The sequence below is a fragment of the Camellia sinensis genome, chromosome 1 (genome assembly GCF_055761805.1).
Source record: "Camellia sinensis isolate YWXY chromosome 1, ASM5576180v1, whole genome shotgun sequence".
NCBI lineage: Eukaryota > Viridiplantae > Streptophyta > Magnoliopsida > Ericales > Theaceae > Camellia > Camellia sinensis.
Window position 1 is genome coordinate 203673404 of NC_138961.1, and position 10325 is coordinate 203683728.

Below are 10325 nucleotides of genomic sequence, written 5' to 3' on the forward strand. Positions count from 1 at the left end.
GCAACCAGAACTTTTACAGGCCAAAGGGGTCCGCTTGAGCGACCAAAGCTGCGCTTGAGCGGAGAGCCCTGTTTCAGAAATTTTGACAAGGCGTTTTATGTTTTGTTTTTCGTTCTCTTTCATTTCTAAGCACTCTTAGGCATGCATTGGGCATTGTAAAGGACCTAAAAGGATAAAAAAGAGGCCTAAGAGAAATAGATAAATTAAGAACGGATTGAATCGCTTGTAACCCGATATGTTATGAAATGTGTAGGGTCAAGCGCAAGGGCAAATCCACCGGCAGAACATTGTGAGTAATATCTTAATAAGAATGTATCGAAGTATGCTACTTCCAAATGCTCACTTATGTATGAGTTCTATAAAGTTATTAAATTGAATTGGATATTCGTCATACAAATGATTGGGCCAAAGGCCGTTTGATAGAAATGATTGGGCCAAACGCCGTTTGACATGAATGGTTGGGCTAAAGGCCGTTTGATAGAAATAATTGGGCCAAAGGCCATTTGACATGAATGATTGAGTTAAAGGCCATTTGACACGAACGAATTGGGCCTAAGGTCGTTTGATAAGAATGAATTGGGCCTAAGAACGTTTGATAAGCATGAAGTGGGCCTAAGGCTGTTTGATAAGAATGAATTGAGCCTAAGGTCGTTTGATACATTTGGGCCTAAGGCCGTTTGATGTATTAGATAGAAACATGAATGGGCCTAAGGCCGCTCGATATGTTTATTAACAAATTTTCATTCATGTAACTTCCTTAATTGATATTATTCACTGGGCTTTCGCTCATTCTCATTCATGTGTATGTAGGTGAGCAAAGAGACGTCCAAACCCAGCCTCGGTGAAGACTATAAGAGGAAGTCAAGTTTTTGAGGAGTCAACCCGAATGTCTCACGCACGAGACTTTGTTTTTGTTCCTTTTGTTCTTTTGTTACTCTTTTGCTATTTTGGTGAACATGTTGGATCATCTATGTATATGAGTTTTTGTTTGGCTGACTGCATATCTGAAAGTTCCTGGATGTATATAAGATGTTAACTCTATTTATATGTGTGAGTTATTATGAAATACCTTTGGAATGATTTTGCTATACCATATAAGCATAGCTCATTGGACGGAGTTTTTAAATCTGCTTCTGTTTGGCCCCTTTAATATTTCTGAAATTGTTTGAGGCCGTAGATAATCTCATGATTATTGGCCGGTTATGACCTTAATCCTTAGGGATAGGATCGGGTCATGACAGAGTGGTATCAAAGCACGAGTTAATAACTCACATACTTGTCCTAATGAGCAATAAGCATCTAGAAAAGATCTAGGATGTATTCATATGATGAGTATGAACTTGAAAACATTGATAATATGCTTAAATGTTTTGAAACGAATGACTATGTGCTATATGTTTTGTGACACTTGCATTGTGAATTATTTGAATATGTATGCTTTTTTGTATATGCATACTTGTGAATATTTCTGTATAAAGAATAATGCAAGTTTAATCAGATAATGGCGAGAACAAGAGATGATGAATTAGAGGAGTCCTCTACTACCAAAATGGATAGGATGGAAAGATTGATTTAGGAAATGACAGAAACATTGAGATAACAGCACCAGTGGCAACAACAATGGCAACAACCACACCCTCCGCCTTCGATCCGAAACCGCCTGTGCAAGACCTACAGAATGATGACCGGACGATAGCTCTCACCAAAGAGTTCAAGAAAATGAAACCGCCATAGTTTTATGGAGGATTGGATCAGTTGAAGGCAGAGGCATGGTCCTTGGGATAGAAAAATTATTTGACGTGCTTTCTTGTTAAGAAACATAGAAAGTATTGCTAGCCATCTTTACGTTAGAAGATGAAGCAATAAGCTGGTGGATGTTGATACATGAAAACAATAAAAATATTGGTTAGGCGTGGTTCTTAGAAATTTTCTATGACAAGTACTTTCTATAATGTGTTCGCGACAGGAAAGTGTCGGAGTTCATGGACCTTAAGCAAAATAGCATGACAGTAGCTGAGTATGAGGCCAAGTTCACTGAATTGGCCAGATTTGCACCACACATGGTCGACACCGACTATAAGAAAGCAAGGCACTTTGAAAAAGGCCTTCAAAATGATATTCTAAACAAGGTGAATGTGCTAAAATTGGAAACCTCTATTGATGTGTTAAACTGGGCCATAATATCATAAGCTAATATAGCCAGACAGAACAAATCGCAAACTGATTGGAAAAGTAAGAGACAGGCGTCTTTTCAAAGAAAAGACTTTCAAAGTGGCAGAATACAAGGCCTCGAGTACTTCAAATTCTTCCAGAGATACATCCCCAATGTGTAGCCAATGTGGTAAAAGACACCGTGGGGTTTGTTACAGTCTTTCGAGGGCCTGTTTTAAGTGTGGAAAAGTGGGGCATATGGCAAGGGATTGTAACCAAGTTAGTGGAAAAGTGGCTGCTAGTTCAACTAAATCAGTCCCAAAACCAGAATACCATGAAGCCTGCTACGACGAGAGACACCATAAGATCGGGAAGAGTCTATGCACTTGTTCTGGGTGATACACGGAACGCAGAAGCCGTCATTTCAGGTACTATCTCTATATGTAATCAGGATGCATTTGTGTTAATTGACTCCGGATCAACGCACTCCTTTGTAGCATATGCATTTACATCTAGATTGAGTAGACCTCTAGACTCATTGCCATATTTGTTATGTGTATTTGCTCCATCTAGGGAATCTGTGTTGTGTACATGTGTGTGTCGATTTTGTGATATGCGTGTCGGGAATGCTACTTTGTATATGGATCTGTTACCCCGGGACTTTAGACATTTTGATGTAATTCTGGACATGGACTGGTTATCTAAATACTATGCCACCATCGATTATGTAATGAAACAAGTTGTATTTAGACCACCAGGACAGGAAAAAATTGTGTTTGTAGGTAATGGGGTAGTGCCTCCACCTTATTTGATATTCGCAATGAAAGCATGTAAATTAATCAAGAAAGGGTGTCAAGGTTATTTATGTTTTGCATTGTCTGAACAATCTGTGAATGTTGAATTGGACAATATCCCTATCGTAAGCAAATTTCCAGATGAATTGCCAGGAGAATTGGTTGACAGGGAGATAGAGTTTACTATTGATGTTGTGCCAGGCACATAACCTATCTCAAAAACCCCTTATAGAATGGCCACTGTTGACATGAAAGAATTGAAAGAACAGTTGCAAGACCTACTGGACAAAGGGTTTATTCGACCGAGCACTTCGCCGTGGGGTGCACCGATGTTATTTGTGAAAAAGAAAGATGGAACCTTACGCTTGTGTATTGACTATCGAGAACTGAACAAGGTGACAATAAAGAATAAATATCCCTTACCTCATATCGATGACTTATTTGACCAGTTGCAAGGATCACAAGTGTTTTCCAAAATTGATTTGAGATCTGTGTACCACCAGTTGAAGGTAAAAGCAGAGGATGTTGAGAAAACTGCGTTTCGGACAAGGTATGGCCATTATGAATATCTTGTTATGCCATTTGGGATGACTAATGCTCCTGCAGCATTTATGGACCTAATAAATCAAATTTTTAAGACTTACCTTGATGATTTTGTTGTGGTTTTTTATTGATGATATCTTGATATATTCAAAGAGTAGACTTGAACATGAATACCACTTGAGAACTGTCTTGCAAACACTTAAAGAAAAGAAATTATTTGCCAAACTAAAGAAATGTGAATTTTGGTTGGATGAAGTTATTTTCTTAGGGCATGTTATCAACAAGGAGGGGATTTCAGTAGACCCACAGAAGATAAAGGCAATTGTGAATTGGCCTACTCTAACGAATGTAACAGAAGTCTGCAGTTTCATGGGCCTGGCCAGGTATTACAGACGGTTTGTAAAGGATTTTTCAAAAATAGCTGTAAGACTTACCCAACTCACACGCAAAGGACAACCATTTGAGTGGACTGATGAAAAAGAGTCTGCCTTTTAGGAATTGAAGACAAGACTAACCACTGCACCAGTTTTGACATTTTCCTTAGGTATGGAAAACTTTGTGATATATAGTGATGCTTCATATAAAGGTTTGGGTTGTATACTAATTCAGAATGGAAGGGTGATTGCCTATGCCTCTCGTCAATTGAGACCGCATGAACAGAACTACTCGACACATGACTTGGAACTAGCCGCAATGGTGTTTGCTTTGAAAATTTGGCGGCACTACCTGTATGGGGCGAAATGTGAAGTTTTCACGGATCACAAAAGCCTAAAATACTTCTTTACTCAAAAGGAGCTGAATATGTGACAAAGGAGATGGCTTGAACTAATAAAGGATTATGATCTTCAGATTCAATATCACCCCGGAAAATCCAATATCGTTGCCGATACGTTGAGCAGAAAATCAATGGGAAACTTAGCTTGTCCACTCACTGAACAAAAAGAAATTTTGCAAGATTTTGAGAAAACCGAGATTGAAGTCGTGTTACATGAACAAGCTGGGTTAATAGCTGCCATTTCTATTGAACCAACAATAATTACTGAAATCAAGCAAAGACAAAGAGAAGATGAGGCTCTTAAGACAATAATCAATGAGTTTGAAGCTAAATCGAAACCGGAATTCAGTGTTGATGGTGAAGTATTGAGGTTTCAAGGAAGAATATGTGTCCCGAACTTTCCTGAATTGAAAAAGAGGATCCTAGATAAAGCTCACAAGTCGATGTTTGCTATGCATCTGGGTAACAACAAAATGTATTGGGACTTGAAGCAGAGCTATTGGTGACCCAAAATGAAGAAGAAAATTGTGGAGTATGTGTCCAAGTGCCTTCAATGTTAGCAAGTTAAACTTGAACATCAGAAACCAGGCGGTCTACTTCAACCTATCCCTATCCCGAAATGGAAGTGAGAACATGTAACCATGGATTTTGTTGTTGGCCTACCTTGAACTTCTAAAGGTATGGATTCTATTTGGGTCATAATTGATAAACTGACTAAATCTGCACATTTTCTACCTATTAGAACTATATTTGACGCTTATCGATTAGCCACTATTTATGTTGACGAGATTGTTTGTTTACACGGAGTTCCGGTATCTATTGTATCAGATAGAGGTCCGAAATTTGTATCTAGATTGTGGAAAAGCCTGCAGAGAGCAATGGAAACAGAGCTGAAATTCAGTACGACATTCCATTCACAGATAGACGGTCAATCAAAACGAACCATACAGACTTTAGAAGACATGCTCAGAATGTGTGCCATAGATTTCCAAGGGAGTTGGGAAAATTATTTGCCACTAGCAGAATTTGTATACAACAGCAGCTTCTACTCCAGCATTGGTATGGCACCATACGAAGCCTTGTATGGCAGGAAGTGTAGATCGCCAATTTGTTGGACAGAGGTCAGAGACAGGGCTTTATTTGGGCCCGAAATTGTGCAAGACACTTCCAAGAAGATTAAAATCATCCAACAAAGGCTCAAGACAACACAGAGCCGACAGAAGAATTATGCGAATGTCCGAAGAAGACCTCTTGAGTATGAGGTTGGCGACCATGTATTTATTCGTGTGGTTCGGATGAAAGGTCAATCGAGATTTGGTAAGAAAGGTAAATTGTCACCCCATTACATTGGACCGTTTCAAATTCTAGAAAGACTTGGTCCAGCTGCTTACAGAGTTGCTTTGCCACCGGGATTTGAACAAATACATAATGTGTTTCATGTATCAATGTTGAGGGGTTATCTTCGAGAGCCGTTTCATGTGATTGATTACCATCGGATAACTCGAGATGAGGATATGGAATACGAAAAATGACCAGAACGAATCATTAACCGGCAAGTGAAACAGTTGAGAAACAAGTCCATCCCGATGGTGAAAGTAGAATGGAAAGAACACTATGGGAAGGACGCCACATGGGAAAAAGAGGATGAAATGCGACTTCACTACCCACATTTGTTTCTGGACAGAGGTAAAATAAGTTTGGAGGACCAAACTTCGTAAATGGGGGAAGATTGTGATAACCCTGTTCTGTGTTATGTTAATTAATCTTAATCATGATTGTGATTATGTTCTTAATATGATTTTGAGTGCCATTTATATGACTACACGTGTTTTTGAATTTCTATCTGTTCACCGTCGGAAAATCTGTTTGATTCTTTGCTATAAAAATTTAATTGAAGGTTGAAGAGGCGTCAGAAAGCAGAATTGACTGTGTTTTTACGATTAGCATGATTTTTAGAACCTACGGTGAAATTTAATTGAAAACTGATTCAGAGTGAATTAATTAGTTTAAATTGAATTAATTAAGCACTATTAATTAGTTCTAATTAAGTGTGATTAGGGAAGGCCTATATAAATAAGCTAAGTATGCTTAAGCTCATATTTTTTTTGAGCTCAAATCAGATTCTACACTCTAGAGAGAGAGGGTGAACCGAATTTAGAGAGAGAACGGAGCCATTCTTGAAGATTTTTCAAGTGAACTCAAGTTTTGGAAGGCTAGGCTCTAGAACTAGCTAAAATCTTGAAGGTTGAAGCTCCTAGGTGAGTAATTGAGCATAAATTCATGAGTTTGATTTTGTAATTTTGTGAATTCAAAGTTAAATGGTAATCAAGAACAAGAATTAAGTTGAATTTGATGAATTTGAAGTCATTATAAACATGCATATAAAAGATTGCCATGAATTTGTGTATTTGAGCATAAAACATATGATCCATGTTGAATTTTTATTAAGATTCGTGCTTTTGATCATCTTTTGCATCACTTAAGTTGAGAATGGAAGTTATATTCCACATGCAAGCACAATTCATAGAGGTATAAGTTTTGGTTGCAAGCATTTGAAGTATTGGAAATAAGTTTGGTATAATTTGTGTATGCATGTAATTAATTCATGGGAATTGAGCTTCATCATGTTGTAAATTTAGTATTTGTATCATGTTAGAAGATGTACAAGTGAATTATGAGTCATAACAAGCAAGTTACATCAATTGGAATGCAAATTTGAAGCTCAAACAAAGTTTTGGAAAACCTAGAATTCGACTTGTCCGCTTGAGTGAGGAAAACCTCGCTCGAGCGTGAATTTGTAGCTCCCAAAAGTTTTGCAGAGATTGCACGGTGGCTTGAGCAGCTGAATCTGCGCTCGAGCGTACCCTGCTTTGCATGACTCCTCACTCGAGCGTCAATAGTCTCGCTTGAGCATAAATTACAAGCAACCAGAACTTTTGCAGACCAAAGGGGTCCGTTCGAGTGACCAAAGCTACGCTCAAGCGGAGAGCCCTGTTTCAGAAATTTTGACAAGGCGTTTTATGTTTTTTTTCCCGTTCTCCTTCATTTTTAAGCACTCTTAGGCATGCATTGGGCATTGTAAAGGACCTAAAATGATAAGAAAGAGGCCTAAAAGAAATAGATAAATTAAGAACGGATTGAATTGCTTGTAACTCGATATGTTATGAAATGTGTAGAGTCAAGCGCAAGAGCAAATCCATCAGCAGAACATTGCGAGTAATATCTTAATAAGAATGTATCGAAGTATGCTACTTCCAAATGCTCACTTACATATGAGTTCTATAGAGTTATTAAATTGAATTATATATTCATTATACAAATGATTGGGCCAAAGGCCGTTTGATAGAAATGATTGGGCCAAAGGCCGTTTGATAAGAATGAATTGAGCCTAAGGCCGTTTGATAAGAATGAATTGGGCTTAAGGCCATTTGATAAGAATAAATTGGGCCCAAGGCCATTTGATACATTTGGGCCTAAGGCTGTTTGATGTATTAGATAGAAACATGAATGGGCCTAAGGTCGCTCGATATGTTTGTTAACAAATTTTCATTCTTGTAACTTCCTTAATTGATATTATTTACTGGGCTTTCGCTCATTCTTATTCATGTTTATACAGGTGAGCAAAGAGACGTCCAAACCCAGCCTTGGTGAAGACTATGAGAGGAATTCAAGTTTTTGAGGAGTTAGCTCAAATGTCTCACACATGAGACTTTGTTTTTGTCCCTTTTGTTCTTTTGTTACTCTTTTGCTATTTTGGTGAACACGTTGGATCACCTATATATATGAGTTTTTGTTTGGTTGACTGCATATCTGAAAGTTCCTTGATGTATATAAGATATTAACTCTATTTATATGTGTGAGTTATTATGAAACACCTCTGGAATGATTTTGCTATACCATGTAAGCATAGCTCATTGGACAGAGTTTTTCAATCTGTTTCCGTTTTAGCCCCTTTAATATTTCTGAAATTGTTTGAGGCCGTAGATAATCTCATGATTATTAGCCGGTTATGACCTTAATCCTTAGGAGTGAGATCGGGTCATGACACTCGGGCAATTGGGAGTTTGTGCCAGATACTGAGCTTCATCTTTTCCCCTTGCACCCGTGAAGTTTTTAGGGATGACAAAGGTAAGGACTTAGTCTGCCCCCCTTCAAAGTCCTTTCTTTACCGCTTTACTTAGGAATTTTGTTGTTTATCTGTTCTAATGTTTTTTTCTTGTCTTTGCAGCTCTCCCTCAGCCAGAGAAGAACTTTCGCTAGTCCTACGTACCAAGCAAGGACTTGGTTTGACTTCTTGGCCTACCCATTGAACTTTACAAGGCTCCACTTCTTCTCAAATACATTATGACGTATCGGAGTCCTCTGCCTAATGTCCCTCAAAAAAACAAGTTTCCTCCGTCTACCACAACTCCGCCAGCCATCTCATCGCCAAGGCCAGACCAGGCCTCCACATCTAATCCAGCAGACTAGCCATCCACCTTTACTCCACAACTAATTCCTCCATCTCAATGCCAACACCGAGTTTCTCCGAACGCTCTTGCTGGGAGAACTCGCAGCCGTAGATGGCGAGGTTCCGACATCTCGGTGATTGACCCATCTAACCCTCATATTGTCCTACCAGCAATTTATTTCACCCTAGAGTCACCATTACCGCTACTGTCGACGAAATGGGTTGCATAAAAGTTGTTCCTGATGACCTTCTTGCTGACATCCCAAGTGAGGTGTTGGTCCATTATTCTTCCCCCTCTTAAACCCAACCTAAGCCCAAAGCCAAAAGGGTAAAAAGGGCTAAGGCTAAAACCATCACCACAGAAGTCAAATCTGAGACACAGTGCCAATTTCTAAGTTGGCTGAAATTGAGAAATGCTCATCCGAAGCCGAGAAGAGGCCTGCCAAGACCAATTCATTGGGCACACCCTCTTCCAAAAAGCTGAGGTCAGAGGGCACAACTACGGCCGAGGTTTTTTGCATCGAAGAGCCCTGGGCTCCCACAGTCATGGTCAGAGAACGACCTTTGGTGGCCGGCGACAGTGCACTTGAGAGTGTGGAGGTTAGGGCCGCTCTCTCCACCACTACTCTCCTGCCGACCGATATTAATCACATGGCCGAGGTTACTGAATACGAAAACTACGCGTTGATGATGTAACATTGCGTTTTGGTAAGTCTTTCTACTTGTGTCTTTTAGTTTAATTCCATTCTGGATTTTGTACTTAACAAATTTTTTGTTTTCCTTTTCTTCTTGCAAGCTATTTAGCAGGGCCACTCCTTTCCCGTCAAAGTCGAGGAGTTTAAAAAAGAATTAAACAATAAGATTACGGAGGTTGCCAACCTCTTTTCTGCTCTTAATCAGACTGAGACTCGTATCTAAGGTTACTGGACCAGGCCAAGGCTGCCTAAGCCGCACAAAACAAGGCCGAAGACCGTGCTGAAGCGGCCGAAAACATTGTTATGGTAGCTAAGGTTGAATTAAAAGCGACTGAGGAGAAGATCGCCAAGGCCTAAAGTGAGCTTCAGTATGCTCTCGCCACGAAAGAAGCCAAACTCAAAGCGGCCGACGAAAAAGCCTATGCTGAAAGGGTAATCGACGTCCGCGATGCCCACAAGACGTAAGTCAATTGAGCGTGCAATAAGGGGTATGTCCTTGGGTGGATGGCTGCCTTAAAGGAGCTATCCATTCCCGAGAATTCGCCTCTTCACGATACTGGTAGAATTGTTATGCCATTCCCTCCTACTCCAAGCCAATCCAAGGATGAGGCTGAGGGTGAGGAAGATGCTGAAGCCGACAAGGCCAAGGACGCAGTCATCAAGGTTGAGGCCAAAGAAGATAAAGCTCTTGGGGCCAAATCCCCAACTCTGAATGATCAAGTCCTAGACTTGACTCAAGATAAGGAGGATGAGGAGGTCTCCAGAGATACCACTGCAAAGAAGGCTACCCAAGAGGCCAAGATCCAATCCGCTAAGAAGAGTCTTGACCAGACTCTACTCGAGATTGACACTGAAATTAAAGCCGAAAAATCCGCCCAGCTAACTGCCGAGGTCAACACAACTCAAATTGCCGAGGC